At 38.5% G+C, this 16,216-nt stretch overlaps 1 long non-coding RNA gene across 1 annotated transcript in view; it reads left to right on the top strand.

Annotated features, from left to right (window-relative positions):
- The window catches only part of LOC106036626 (uncharacterized), a 505,620-nt gene that overhangs the window by 328,328 nt on the left and 161,076 nt on the right, over positions 1-16,216 (top strand). Inside the window, exon 6 of the long non-coding RNA XR_010830024.1 lies at positions 8,731-8,812. This is a non-coding gene — a long non-coding RNA (uncharacterized lncRNA). The remainder of the gene's footprint in view (positions 1-8,730; positions 8,813-16,216) is intronic.

Raw genomic sequence — 16,216 nt, 5'->3', positions numbered from 1 at the left:
TCCCACTGCTTGAGATTGTTGAGATTGAAATGTCTTGAGCATATAATGGGAGCGGTGCATGCTGGATAGTGCTGGGAGATCTTTGGACAAGCTTGGATATAAAATGGTGTCTCTAAAAAGAGGCTCCAAGTCTTGGGAGAGGCACCGTGGTTTGGCTGAGTGGTCGGAGTGTGGGCCTGGGAGCCGGGAACCCCCTGCTTTCTCATTTGAGTTCTGCCTGTAACTCGCTGAGTGCCTTCCAGCAAGTCACATTTTCCCCTCTGTCTCAGTTTCTCCATTTATAAAATGGGGATAATAATACTTACCTACCCCACAGGGTGTTGTGAGGATTAATTAGTTGTTGGTACAGCACTTAAAAGATGTAAATAGCCATATAAATGCTGAATATTATCATTATAATGAGAAGCACACAGCACTGTAAGAAAAGAAATGGTCTCAAAATAGGTCGCATGTGCCATTATGACCCCCCACAAGAATAGCTTCTGGGGTTTATTTGAAACATCATCAAGCATCAAACTTCCAAATCTATAGTTTGATGCTCTATTGTAGCTGTTAACGTTTCTTTCTCTTTCCAGTTATTTTTTTATAGTCAGTGCAAGTTACAAAAACAAGCCCAGGTAAACATATGTAGTAGTCCTGCTTGAATAAGCACTTACTTTTATGATGTTTATGTTAAATATATAAGGATCATTAGGAGGACAAGGTGACACAGTCAGTTATTTTGATAGCCTCGAGGCACTTCACCACTGACACCTGGTTTTGAATTCCAATTGGAAATGACCCAAATTATCGTAAAAATATGAAGTTTGTGTACCTAAAACTCGAATTCCAGAAAGTATTCAAAAACAGAGATGACAACGATAGCAAACTGCACTTCAGCAATGCTTTCTTAATTGTATCATGTAATTTAGAAGCCAATCTGGAAGAAAGAAAAAAAAAAGAAAGAGAAAAAAAAATACCAGCAGGGCTCGTCAGGGTTACTCTGACATCCCAGAGTCACTGGTGCCAGTAACCAGAGCTCTAGTAAGTGATCTCAGCAAGTCTAGTAGCGAAGCTCTGTTGCCAGGAATGTTAAAATGCCCACCCAAGAGTAAAAAAAAATCTGTCTTTATAACTCATTGTACAAAGTAGGACTCTTGCCATTGTCATCGAAGTCACTGGGTCAGATCTGATTTCTTTTTTTCCCCCTGTATGAAATGGAAAAAAAAATGCTGTTCATAGATTTCTGTTTAATAGTGTTTGCCAGACAAAGTGGGATTTTCACAGCACAAGTTCTATAGCTCAAGAGCCCTATTCATCCAGCATTTATTTTTTAGGTCCTTTATCCACCCTTTCTGGGTTTACGATAAATAGAGGAAAAACAGAGAATTTACACACTTAAGTAAATTTTGCATCAAAACTCTTCTGTGCTTTTCTTTATTTTTTTTCCTTTTTTTTTTTTGGTAATGGTAGTGAAATCCCAAGAAGGTATTCTTAATGATCTTCATCTACAAAACTCATAAAATGAATATTAACAGCGAAAACTAAGAAGTATTTCCCACCAGAAAATAGATACTTCCCTCTCAATAAAGACAGGTCCCATCAGGTAATGTATTATAGGCATGTGTGATCTGCTGATAAGAACATAGATTCAGAGCTAAAACCATGCGTCTTCTAATTCTCCATATGATGCTGAATTTGTCTGTGGCTCAGGGCAAGTCGCCTCTCTGTCTGAATTCTCTCTGCATAGCATGGAGATATTTTTGAGTACAGCACATCATGCAGTTGCTATAAGGTGTTGAATTCTGTCCGTAAATATTCTGGAGAAGTTGGATTCCTGATAAGCTGTGAGTAAAGTTTTGTCTCAGAGTATTTCATAAAACTTCACTTACTGTTCATTTAACCGTACAGTGCCTGACCACCCACCCCCCACCCCCCCCATATCTGCACAACCAACCTGGACTTTCAGTTTTCATAGTTTTTATTTACTACTTTTTAAATTTTCAGTGAAAAAGGACATTCAGAATAGGTCAACTTTTTAAAGTCTTGGTGTGGACTGAGGGCTGTCATTGAAATCAGCTAGATTTATCCAAGCTAGGATAAAGTCAAGACTTAAAATGTTTTTATTTCTTGTTCAACTATTTGGATAAATAGATGATAATTTGTGTATTCTCTTTGACTAGTATCACTGCATTTTACAGGCACAAACCAAACCAGACTGTGTGCAGTGTTCAGTTCACTGCCAGGAAATGTTTGTGCCCTTTCCACGCCATCCTACACGCAGGCACTGGCTCAGCTTGCCATGAACCATCGTGCTGGTAGTTTAGGGGATTAGCAAGAGAAAAAAAATACAGAGAAGCTTTCCCCAGAAGTTCCAAATTTGTGCTGGAAGTGATCGTTGCCATTCTCTGCTTGTATTTAATAGGAAGTGTTTCAGGAAAAGGTTCCTGTGCCAAAGCTGTAATTTCTAAAAACCCTTCCATGGGACGTGCCACTTGGTGCTGCTGTTACTGCGGGAGATACGGTCCCCTTCAGCTCTCTGATAAATCTGTGCCTGTGAAAACATGTTTTATTTTAGCGTTTATTTGTGTATTTTGCTCTTACATATGCTTGCTAGCCACATAAATGCCTAATTATTTTAATTTAGCTAAGTTATTAGCAGGAATATCTTGTGGCAGGAAGTCCTGTAGTCTATTTGTTCAGAGGGGTAGTGGTGGGGGAGCTATCTGTTTTGAATTTGCTACTGTCTGATTTAATTAATTACATAATTAAGTTCTTGAACAAAGCAGGCTGAAAAGTTTATTTTTTTGCATGCTGCTAGGTGGCTTTGCCATGACTTACCAACATGTGAGATCAGGTTATCCTCTGCTATGACTTCTGTCTGCAGGTAGTTTTGAGTTCCCATAAAAAAGAAAGTTTCGTGTTGCACTGTTCAGAGTTGCATCCCCCTTGTATTTAAGAAGAACCTTGCAAATGGGATTCTGGCTGGCTATTACTATCAATATATGTTGATAATTATAGAATAATGATGTGTACAGGGAGTGCTGATGAAGGGTACGGAGGAAGGTGATTGAAGGCAGTTACAGATGGAAGTCACAGATTCCTCTTGTCTGGTGACAGTTTCCAAGATCTGTGTGGCAGATTTTTCTCTGGCCTAATAGATAGTTTATCATATTTCTCTCACTTTTTATGACTGATTTATCTTTTCTTTGAGTTCTTTTTCTGAGAATGCTTACAGCACCCAGCAATGAATAAGTGTAAATGATTATTTATGGTTTGAGGAAAATGACTCAGTATTTTCTTTAATTCATTATAGCAATGCGAGTATTTCTGTAGTGTACAAATATTTTTTCAGAACATTTTGCATGGTGTATAAACCATTCTATTGGCCCCTGAATTGCATTTAAATGATCATGGGTATCATTTTCAATCAGATGTATGCAACCCATGCATTTCAAGGTGTGTATTTGAACCAGGTGAATTTGGACTCTTGCATTATTTTCTGCTTTTGTGTGTGTGTGCAAAATTAAAACAAAACTTGTGGGAGGCATGCAAACCCACTGGCATATATTTTGAAACTAGAAAGAAAAATGCTTCTTCAGACCCTTGTGAAGCAATATTGCTTAATTAACCCTACTTAAGCCCTACCTTGTGAAAAGGTTAATGGGATTTTTAATGACCTTGAGTGGTCAAGGCCTCAATTTTACATTTCTTCTGAAAGAAAATGGAAAACAGAACAAGAAAGCTGTTCAAACTTCTGTGAATCTGGAAAAAAATTGGTTTACAGCAACAGTTCAGGTCACTTCCTATTTCATTTGAAAAGGTTTACCCATTCCTTACCTGGGACCCGCTGCCATCACGGCGGCTGTTTGGTTGCAGTGCGGAGCTGCCACTTGGAGGTTTTGGTGTCACCTGTGGCTTTGCTCACCTGCTGGCAGAGCGCAGAAGGGCCCCTCGCTGCAGCCGCATTGCACACGGAGCTGACCAAAAAGAGCCCTGATGGAGACCCTGGTTCTGCAGCACAGCAGCCCTCTCCCAGCCCCTTCCCCACCAACCTCTCCATGCTGTGCAGCCCATAAAGCGTGCGTGTCTTTTCCCCTGGTGATAAATGCTCTGTCGCTGCTGACTCCACAGGTACGACTGCCTTTTCACGGACAAATAGCCAAATTGCTCCAGAACCAATTAAAGTCTGACCATAATAGTTTTCATCTCTGCTGCTTCTGTTTAAGGCTCAAGGAACAGTTTGTGCATCCAGTTTTCTTTCTTCAACTACCCTCCTGCACGTAGGAAAGTCTCATGTTGAATATGTCCTTAGCAGCTTGAGGTTGGTTTCAGTCTGGTTAAGACAGGGCTCGGTCACTCAGTTTCACTTCACCTCTGCCTGGTCACGCCGCAATTGCATTTGCTTCGAAGTTTTGTATGGCCTTTGTTGTTTTGGGTATCTCTGCCATTGTTCTGTCCTACTTCAGTCTTCAATATAATCCTGTTCACAAAGTTAAATAGTTGTTGCTACTATTCTTCCAAATCAATGCCTAGTTATTAAGGTATAAGGTAGCTGGATTTATTTTTTGAAATAACTGCTACTTCTTGTGATCCCATTTCCATTGTAGAGTCTGTCCGCAGGTCTCAAAATGTTTTCTTAAACCTTACTAATGATTGGAATCTGATAATGGCTTTGATGAAGTAGAAAAATAGCATTAATAAGTTTTGCATTTGTTTTTTAAGCAGGGCTTCTCTGACTGTTCTAATCTGAGGTGCACTGGACGTGTACGGGGATACAAAGATGCTCAAGAAAAAAAGAAATAGCCTTTAAGTTTAAAGAGAGAAGCTTACTGACAGGTGGTTATAGCTTCTGCCATGATAGAAAAACCAAGTTCTTCCTCTGTGCTTACAAGAATGCCCTTAATGTATCTACATCTTGCTACTTGTTTTCATTCTTTTGGTGTTTCTCAAAGCAGCTCAGAAAGTTGTGTCAGATAATCTTCATGTAAATACTCAAAAAAGCACTTGAGTTGCAGATAGGTTGCAGGTGCATGTTTCTGTGTGTTTTGATTATGAAAGGGCGGTGATCATGGAGCTATAGGTGATATACCATGAGCTGGGAGAGCTATGGTAGTATTATGGCAGACATTCTTTGTGAGCCATCCTCTGGAGGGTGATACAGATGTTCACACCCCACACACACACACTAATCAGTGTATCGTAAGAGTTAGTTAATGAGAGAGATCTTGCTTGTGAACAGTCAATACAGCAAGGCAGTCATCCACAGGGTCATGAATTCTCTGGATTTATCTAATGTAATATATAGCAAAACACTTAGGGCATTCCATATGCAGCTATTAATTGCATGAAAGACCTGTCCATAATTAGGCTTGGAGAGTAACCGTAATCTCTGGGATCAATGGTTCCTGACACCTGTCAAGTGGCGGGAGGGTAAAACCTTTTATAGCCCTGATGAATACTTGAGGAGTGGACTTTAAAGGTTGGCGAGTGGAAATAAGATGCTGTAAAATGGGAACTTACTGAAATGACTGAGCATTTTGTTCCTGTGGGTGAATTTCAGTGATGGTATAATTGTTGGGAATTCCTTTGAAACCAAAGAAGCTGCTTCAGAGCAGAGTTTTGCATTATACCTTTGCACTTTGCACTGGCAAGGCACCAAAAGAATCAAGTTTCTTTTCAAAGGTACATGGCATGAATTTTGACACTTGCTTCTTTGTGGGCTGTGAGCATCTCTCTGAAAGGGTGCATTCCCTGTAGTTAGCAATCCTGTATAAATGGAGCAGCCTGTACAATTACTTTATACAATTTTGCACTCGTGCGAATTAAAAATGGCCACAGCCCATTGTTCTGAAACCACTCATTACAACTTCAGGTTTGGAAAATGAAGCTCTAATCAGAAAATCTTTTCTTTCTGCTTGAAAATAGCCGATGGAGAATCTCTCTCTATTAACTGAGGTACTTTACAGATAGATAGAGGTCTGTGTGTGTGCATACCCATGCATGTCTTTTTTTTTACACGTTGTGTGTGTATATGTTCTCCTACTCAAGAGTAGCAGGTTGGACATACAGAACAGAGCAGTACATGCTTGGTGCTTGCTGAATGCAGATGAGTACATACCCCACTTCTGGAAAAGACTTCTGGAAAAGTAGAGTTTGTTTGTACAGAAAGGTACTGTAAACTAAGAATTTCCAAAATCAAAAGGAGCTTTTAAAAATCGCTTAATTTAAATTGTGTGTCACTTCAACCTAATTTGTGGGAAGCTCTTAAATAAGTCTTCCTGTCTCCCCCAAAACACCCTAAGGATCAGTTCTCTAATGTACTGTTCTGCTGTCAAATCTGTATAAACAAGTATAAATGTTTAAAAAGTAAAGAATACTAATCAAGAGATGGAAGACATGCACTGCTTAATAAATCTTGCCTTCAATTTATTTGTCTAGTATTACAAAGGCAGAGGAGATATCAATTAATATAGGCAAAGAGGACCCATAATTTATAATTAACTGGCAAGTGGTTTGTAACAAACAGCAGCACTGAATCTAATAGCCAGTAGAAAAATAACTAGTGTTGATTTGTCCCTCGGCAAATTAATAGAGTGCTTATCAATGACAGGGTTACATAAAACTGCTAAATAAATAATCATCAGTGAGTTAGAGTGAAGCAGATCTTTAACAAGCTTAATCTGAACCTCTTGACATCTGTAGACTATGAAGAGATTAAATGCTAAGAAAGAAGATACACTATGCACATTGTAAGCATGCTCAGTAGCTGTGCAAGATCATGTTCTTAGGTAATGAGAAATAAGGAAACATTTTTATTACAAAATTACATTGAAAAATGATTTTCATTATAATTAGACTGAAAATTATAAAAGGTATATCAAAGAAATGCTGAATTGGAATTAGCCAGATGAGAATGGCACTACATCTCTAAGCAGTGGAAACACATCAGTGGAGTCAGGCTTGATATATTTTTGGCTCAAGGATTTTTTTCCCAGTTTTATTACTCACCTTTGTCCACTTCTGCTTTCTGTGTCACTTTTGCTGATATTCCCTGGTAGCTCCCTTAAATCATCACAACAGCTAAGCAGTGCACCTGATTTTCTGAATGTCTCTTATTTATGAGACTGGATATATATGTACAGGATATAATTTTTAGACGTTTTACTTTTTTAAATGCTTTTTGGGCAGTACGCCCGTGTATGAAGGTCTCTCCAGTCCTTGCTTAATGATACCGTGAGTTTTGTCCTGGAATATGATTGTCAGCAGGCCCAGCCAGAGCCTTGCTGGGGAATGTGAGGAGGCCCCCTCTCCAACTGAAGATGTACAGAAGCATTCTTCCTGAGCAAGGGGAGAGCAGTGATGCAATGTTTTTTGTTGTGCTTGATGCCTTCTATCCCTTTTGAGGCTCTGAGAAGAAAGGCATTTTATGCAAGTGAGACTGCTGTCTTTTGGGGACAGTGAGGGAATGTGCAAGCAAAAGCAGAGCTGAGTAATTTTGTCAGGAAGCTTTGTTGGAACTTCGAGGATTTTGATCTGGAGCAGAAATGGAGCTGCAGGTCCTCGTTCTTTTTGTGCAGGAAAGCAAAGCTGCCCTGACACAGGCGGGCAGTGTCTGGTGAAGAGCATTCTTTCGGGAGCTCCTACCTTCCCTTCCATTGCTTTTTATCCTCCTCATCCTAAAGGAGCAAACAGACTCCCAGTGTATCACTACTCAGTTGAGGAAGTTTTTCTTTTAATCTTTCCAAATGTGATAATGAGGCAGTCAGGTACCAGAGATAAGTAATTTGATGGGTCTGAATTACCTTAGGTAGTGTCATGAATAGGAATTAATTGTCTGTCTGTAGAGGAGATCTTCCTGGTAAGGAGACTAATTTCATCTCTTTCCTAGTTTCATGGTTGGGTGGCTTTTTGTCTGCGTGGTGTTTTTTTGTTGTTGTTCTTGTTTTGGTGTGTTGCTGTTGTTTATTTTTCTGGATTAGACTTTAGATTTTCTCTAACCTCTCTATCACAGCTAGCAAAGACCATTACTAGCAAGAGAAATGTTCCCTTTATATCCAGTGACTCCTTTGTCCATTTTCTAGTCTTTTCTGCCAATAACATATGGAAAGAAGGATTTTTTTTGTTCCCCACATGGCAAGAAGAGAAACTGTTCTTAATGGATGGGTGTAGAAACTACAGTCATGAAAAGGAAACCTCTTACTAAAAATGCTTCCTTAATGTATTTTTGTTCATTGCTTTCCTGATTTTTGTTCTGAGAGTGAGTCACCACTTGAAAAGAGCAGAATGAGACCTCAATTTTATCTTTAATTTCATTAAATGAAACCTCTCTATGGTGGACCAATGCTGTCTAGTACTGTGCTGCAATGACGAATCAGTATTGCTCAGAAGTAAGAACACTATCAGTTTAAAAGGAAGGAACCTTATGTGGAGTTGGGTTTAGAAGCATCTTAAGCTAAGTGCAGCACATGTCCACATCCCTGCTCTGCTTCTCACGAGCTGAGCAGTATCCCAAATATGATGTTGTATATACCTGTTATGTCTGTCTATCACTGTGATTTGCTACCCTTTTCTATTTTTTTTTAAAGATACTTCCTCAGTTTAGTAAAATCCTTCTACTCCCCTGCTCAAACTGCAAAGAGTTGCCTGATTGCATGCAACAATAAATCATAGGAGGCTGACTTAGAAACTAACAGGTTTAGAAGAACATGAGTTTCTGTTGTCTAATTTCATGGCACCATCCTCTTCCAGGGCAGTGTCTTAGTTCTGTGAAAACCCTGCGTTGAATGGGTGTGTGCCTGTGGAGAAGGTCCTGCCGAAGCAGAGAGGTGAGGTAGGTCCTGTACTCATGTTGATTCTCATGGCACACGTGCAATGACCACCCCACAAATCAAGGGACTTTATTACTACTACTATTATTATTATTATTATTATTACTATCATTTTTTATTCTTTTATTTTGTGAAGAAAACATGGCAGCTTCACACGTTGCTGCCAATGCTGTGGTAGCCTCGCCATGTCTGAGGTGCTATCAGGGAGGTTACAGGGCGTTCATCAAAATAAAGCTGATGCAAACATGAATACTCCCAAGAATGAGTCCTTTTAACCTAAAAAATGCTGAAGGCTGAAAAGAGGCTAATTTATTCAAATTATCTGTATACATGTCAAGCCCCATAGTTTCCAGATGAAGCTGACAACTGTGAGTTAAAGAAAGCTTTTCTTAAATTTAAAAACAAAAGCCTAGCAGACAAAGTTATATCAGAAAACCTGAGCAACTGAGAAGATAATCATCTGTAGTGATGCAGATGTACAAAAATACAGTTTTCTGCTATTAAGCTTTTAAATGTCAGTAAATGGCAGTTTAGTAGATCATTTGCTAATAATGATTAAATTTCTCATTAAAATGTTTCCTTCATTATTCTTCAGGTAGAAATGTGTAATTCAACGATTGTTACATCAATTATACTTAAAAAGCTCATTAAAATACTGAAATATTATCTCTCGTAGCCAGAGTACTTTAAGAGTACTGTACTAATTACAAAAGGAATAAACTCTTGTAATATCACCATTTGAATTGATGCCTTATAAATTCTTAATGCAAAGCTAACATATAAAGTGTAAATCAAATATATAGATCCAATAAAACAAAACCTTTTTAATCTTGTTTTACCTTCAAAAGGATTCTGATTATTGTAATTAAATAATGCATGATATAATAAAGATCTAGAAAGTGTGATTATTTCATTGGCAATTGAATATTGGTGCTTTTTATTTATGCAAGCAATTTATCACAGACAATATGCATCAAGCATTAAAATATTGATACAATTACACCTATCCTGCTGAACCAATAAAAAAAACTGTGACATGACTCTCTGCTCGTGATACAAGGACAGTTTGAAATCCCTGTTAAATTTTAATATTCCGATGTGCTGGGTTATGCTAATTCTGGTATGGAATAATACCTCTGGTATCTACTGCTCTGCCTTTTATTTCTGTGAGATTACAAATCCAGCTTCACTTAGCTTGGCTAACAAGGACTGCTTTGCTTGCTGCTCTGTTGGTCACTCCTAGGAAGAAATACTAAAAGACAACTTTGAATTTCCCTTTTTACAGTTACTGTTCTGCTATGAATACGACTGCTTAATTTTGCTGCTGCTGTATCCTGTTATTCTTTCTAAGATTTTTAAAACGGCTTCTGGCCCAAGTCAGGGATAACTCACCTGTAGATGGTGGATTTAGTAAGACCTGTTTCAAAGCAAATGCATTTCCATTATTGTCCCAGTTTCTAAAGGCTAGCATCATGGTGTCAAGATAAAATATAAAAGGAAAGATCATTTGCTCTCAGTTTGAACAGCAATGCTACCAGGTCAGATGTAAATTGTGAAATTGGGCAGAATTTCCATACCTTTAATCTTATAAAACTGTTTTCTTTCTAAAGGAACTAAAAAGCTACACTTAATAGGCTAGTAATTATTTTGCCACTGTGCAGGTAAGCTGAGGTGCATAGAGGCTGTCTACTGAACTAGCTTGTTGTCAGCCTGATGAAAGAAAAGAAACACCCAGCAAAAACCCAGCGGCCCCCCAGCGGAGCGCTGGACGCCCACCTTTATTTCCTTTCTCAGCCAAGTCAACTGTCGTGTAAAGAGCTGGATTTCCTTGAATAGAACAACACTGCCCAGGTTTGTAAAAGATTAACCTATCCTACCATTCATATACTTTAATTAATTTATTGAAGGGACATCTCAAAAATGTGACATATTTTTATAGCACAAAGAAAACAAAGTGGACTAAAACAAATACTTGCGGCTGTGCTGGCTTTCAGAAATGGCCTTTGGATATCACTGTTCTTTCAAGTGAGGACAGAAATTGCAAGCTTCTGAATAAACAGCAGCAGAAAGATCAAAAAGCACCTGCAAAGCATAAGGATTGTATTGCTATGGGTGAAAGTAAGCTCTTTGCTGAGGGTCATCCTTGAACAAGTTCAGGATTTTCAGAGACCCTACAGTGACTCTTTCACCTCATAAAATTATAAAGCCATAATTTACATGTCTGATTCACCAAATTGATGACCACAACCCAGGTGGTGCTGAACAGTCAGTTCTCTTTACATTCAGTGAAGGAAGGGAGCATTTGACACCTTGCAAGATGAGAAGCTCTGGTTCTTTGTAACTTGCCATGAACCTAATCGTGTTTTTTCTTTTTCTTTTTTTTTTTTTACTATCTCATGAGACACTTTTAGTTTTTGGCTGGATGTACTTGTAGATACTGCCTAATCATCTCTAATGTCCGTATGTCATATTTATGAACTCCTGTTTAGCTTAAATAAAAACAAAGCTCTCAGAAGAGATAGTCCAGCGACCAAAGGCTGGGATTTCAAGGCATTTACTTTGTTCAGGTAAATAGAAGGGAAGTGTGTCAAGAGGAAAGTTCTAATATCTGCTATTTTAAATCTGAAATAGAAATCTTGCAGTAAATAAACAAACAAACAACAAAAAAAGAATTAGTCAAATAGGTTTCTTCTTAATTAATTTGCAAAGATGCAGTAGCCATCCATAGGTGCATGCAGGCACGTGCTGTTCCTATTTGCCTTGCTCCCAGCTCTCTGCCATGGCTGAGGAGGGGAGCAGATAATCATAGTGCTGTCACAGCGGGCAGGGGCTGCGGGCTTCTACCCGCGTGCAATTTGCCAGCACTTTAAAGCCATTACTGTGGGTGCATATTGGGCCCGTATGTGTACATATGTATGAGGAAAAAGCTGACTAATATTTGTGTCGTGGTAGATAACAGGATTTTAATTCTGGCTTTCATAGCCATGCCTTGTTTGAGGTTCTTTTGCTCTGTGATCTGGGTTGTCTCTTTGCTGTAGTTAATTGGGTGATGGCGGAAAGGAAGGGCTGGCTAACGTGGAGCTTTGAGCCGGTTGTTTTAAAGAAATAATTCCTGGGACTTATTAGCACTGCAGGCTGTGTTAATGGTTTACCTGCTGGAGTAGCAGCCTGTTCCGAGAATGTGCGCCTTACAATATAGATACTTTCTCTCTATGAAAGTAGCTGATTTAGTCAGAAAGGTGACAGTTAAGACTCGTTGCAGGAGAAATTTTTGCATCTTTGCAGAGTGACTTTTTTTTATACTTTACCATAGTGGCTGTCCATCACAGTTGTTATGTATGCAGGCTGAGTGAGCCCGCAGGGGATCCTAGTTATTTACACTCTTTTTCAAGCTTCGAAGCTGTTATAATCATTCGCTGTCAACTTTGTGCTGACACTGAATTTTACTTTGTGTTTTTTATGCTCGGTTTGGGTCTAAAATACTGGCATCCATACCCTACACTGTAATTCTATGGGTGACTGAGTTGACCAGCAATATACAGTATTACTAACAGAGCTTTAGAAACCTGCTGCATATGGAGATTTCGGGATTTGTTGATTGTGGACAGTAAACAAAGTCCCCAGGCTTTATGCTTTTATCCTAGTGGTGGCCCTCAGGAATAAACTGTGTACCGTGTTTCATCTCATTGCATTTTCATCTTTAAAAAAATGTAAATATTATTTTCCTTTCCTACAAGGCAGCAAAGTTGGAGGAGGAAAACTTTTTCATTGCTTTTTTTTTTATTATTTTTTTTTATTTTCATTCTCGCTTGTTTTCTCCAGGCCTGTGTTTTAAGAAATGCATATTTTTTCTGTGATCACCATATGTTTAGCATGAAGCTGCAGATAGTAGTGGAGCTGGTAATGGGCTAATACTTCAGATCCAAATTGAAATAATGTGTTGTGTGAAACGTTGGGAATAAATTATCATGTAAGAGCACGCATTGACAAATATATAGGGTTTTTACACCCTTTTAGGTTTAGAAAGGCAAATTTGCATGCCCGTGTTTAAAAGTCCTTGGTCTGCAATGCAGACCAAATAAACCAACTTCTTTCATGTGTGCACGAAACTCCTCCGTTATCACCAGGCCCTGCGATCTGAAATGGCAGCACATCGATTGCTTTCTGCCTGTGTAAAGTGTGAGATATTCGTGAACAAGTTACCAGCTCCAGCATGAAATTTCAGGTACTCTGGGGCCCAAAGGGAGTGATCACACAAAATGATACGACCCTGTTCTTAACTGGACTTGAAATAAAACTGGTCAAGGAGCTTGTGTGCTTGGCCAATGTAATAAAGTAGACAAATAATTACTGAGCAAATCAAACACACTTACACCTCAGATGATTTTGAAATATTATCTATAATCGGGCACTTCTGTGCTAGGAGGAAAGGTTAATAAAGTAATTTAAAAAAGATTGTGTGGAGTATTACAGAAACAGAAGAGGACTGGTGATCATAATTGTTAATCTCCTGAAACACCAGTCCTCTACTGCACGAGGCATATATTTTAGTACGACTCCTTATTGTTCATTCCACTTATTACTATATTATACTGCTTAATTACCTTTTGTAAGAAATCTTATTTTAGCTTTCTTTTTTTCCTTTAATAACAAATAATGCTGATGGAAACGGCCCAGAAGAATATATGTACAGCTTATTTTTAGCCCTACCTGCTAAAGATTAAGATTAAAACATGTACAGTATATTGATAGATATTTATTTGGAGACTCAATCACCACAGAAGCGCTGTTGTGAAATACCACGATGAAGTGGGTAAATATGCCCCCCTCCCTTTCTAGCTTTGTTGTGTATGAATGGAGCCTAATATAGAGTACAAGAAAGGACGAGGTTTTGCTGTTTGGTAGTTGTCATTAGCTCCTCTGAACCACATTTCTAGTTCATGGCATTCCAGATAACCAAGGTAAGGTTTTTTTCAAGGCAAAGAAACAGAAGTATTAGCTTAGGCGAACAAAATCTGAGTGCTGAAATGTCACGTTTATAAAACTATTTGTTGTCTGATTACTTTCTTTATTCTCAACATTGATGAGTTGCTTATGTAAAGTGTTACTGAAGGTGGTTGAAATTTACGTGGCCGCCACAAAGCACTTGTCCTAGGGCTCACAATGGTTGGTAAATTACAGGGCAGTTGGGACATGAAAATCTTCCCTTCATCCAGTGTGAGTAAATGGGGCTGCTGTGCCGTTTTCAAGGAGACATCACAGATCATGGTGGTAGCAATTGCTTAAGCCTCTCTTTTGGAAAGATGGTGAGGTTTGAAATGGACATTTACAATGTTTGTAGCAAGATGTCCTCTACACAGCATAGTAACTTCACTGCTCAGAAAAAGAACCACCACTTGCCAATACTGATAATTCATGGCAAGAAAAAAAAATGCAGTGTTTGCATTGGAAAGAATGATGTTTGGATGAGTTTGGTAAAGGAGGTGATGCATCTCATGCTGTCAGGTGTAGTTAACTTCTCCCAGATATCCAAAAGCTTTCAGTGGGCCAGATAGATCACTGGCTCCTCCACCGATATCTGTGCATACATTGGTTTTCTGTAACCAAAACGTCACATTTACCTTAGAAGTGGAGTAGAAGTGAAGCTCTTTGAAATGTGGAGCCTGCCACAATTTCAACTGTCTCTCCTGCGTCATTTGCCTCGGCTTGGATGGCTGTTTCCAGAAATACACTAACAGCTGCTTGCAGCTCCTACGAAATACTTCCCCTGATTTACGGTAGCATGGCTGCTGGTTTGGGTAGCAGGAGAACCAAGAAGATGGATATTACGGTAAATATTTATAACAGTGAGTTTATTGCGCATATATTACTATCATTTGAATTGGAAAAAGACTACCCCAAGCAGATGTGACTTTGTGAGAGAAACACAGGCCCGTTTCCATCTCCAGGGGATATAATCCTAAGGATGCCTCAGCGAATGATTTTCTCTAATGTATAATTTTGGCTAGTAGCTATTAATGTTGAATAAGAATATGGTTGTTCCCTGCATCCCTTTTTAAAAATTCACCTGAGTGATTCAGTTCTGGTTGAAGCAGATTCTTTTTTTCTCATTTGTAACACAGACATCTGAGTATGTTGTTTAGCTTTGTCATCTGTCCATTAAGATTGGAGTTTTCCTGAAACCTTTTGCAGCTCTAAGATATACAGATGGGGAAGGAAGCTGGATAACATCTATATGGGCTTTACATAATTAATACCAGAGCAAAGAGCAATGTGAATTTTATTTTTTATTTTTATTTTTTGCAAGCGAGTATCCAGAAATTCACACTGTGAATATCTGGGATGCAATACACTGAACAGGTTAGAAAAGTAATATAGTCATAGTAATTACTTTCATCTGGCAAAATATTTCAGTCAGCAATGACTAGCAATAAAGTAAAATGATCACCTTTAGTATATCTATTACAAAAACAATTCTCTAAAATAAGAACTGCTCAAAATATCCACTGGAATATAAAGCATCAGTTCTGGAGTCAATAATGCTATTTTCGTGGGCTGTGCTCCTCTCAAAACAATAGACTTGAAATACTAGGTTCCAGACAATGGGGGAAAAATTAGTTCAATTAAGGATTTATAAATGAAGCAAATACTATCCATCAAGTTGCTGTAAAAATAAAATCTTGGTTTTGGCTTTTAGGTTTTATACAAATCACTTATATCCTCCTTAAAAGAGAACTTTTTTTTTTTTTTTAAATAAATATAGTGAATACGAAACACCATTAATCCAGTAGTAATATCATCTGATAGTAGCTAATCCCTTCTTAGGGATGGCTTTGCCTGGTCCTTTGGAATATAGAAATGTGCTTTTGCTGTTAGGCATTTTGTTTAAGCATCAATCAGTTCCTAATGCTTAATTGTCTGCTCTGGATTCCCTCCCCCTCCCCAAAGAAAAAGACCACCAACTAAAATGAATACTGTCTTCAAAGGTATTTCCTTGGGAGTCTTATTACATTCTTTAGCCAGTTATTTTGTATTCTGAGGTTATGGATCAAGGGCAGACCCATGCCTGTGGTTTGGACTTGGCTATCTGCTGTGACAGGATGATGCAGACATACCAGAAGATCCTAATCTGTCAGAGGAAGTCTATTAAGTTCAAGCCCCTAAGCTGTCTCAGCCAAATCAGTGATACCAAACTTACATTTGTTTTTGTGATGACCATTCATTTTGGTCAAATGAAGAAATTGCTAGTGTGGTTTTTGTGGCTTCAGGGGTGAAATCTATGAATGTCACGTATCTTTTAGCCTCTCTGCTCTCTCTGAAACATTACTGAGAATGCTCTTGTATGGAGGGAAAAAAAAAAAAAAACGCAACCATTTTTATTGCAGCTGTTTATAAGTCACCTTGAT

Source organism: Anser cygnoides, chromosome 3 (assembly GCF_040182565.1).
Source record: "Anser cygnoides isolate HZ-2024a breed goose chromosome 3, Taihu_goose_T2T_genome, whole genome shotgun sequence".
NCBI classification, from domain to species: Eukaryota; Metazoa; Chordata; class Aves; order Anseriformes; family Anatidae; genus Anser; species Anser cygnoides.
Note: the sequence above shows the minus strand (reverse complement) of the source record. Positions and strands in the feature narration are given on the sequence as shown.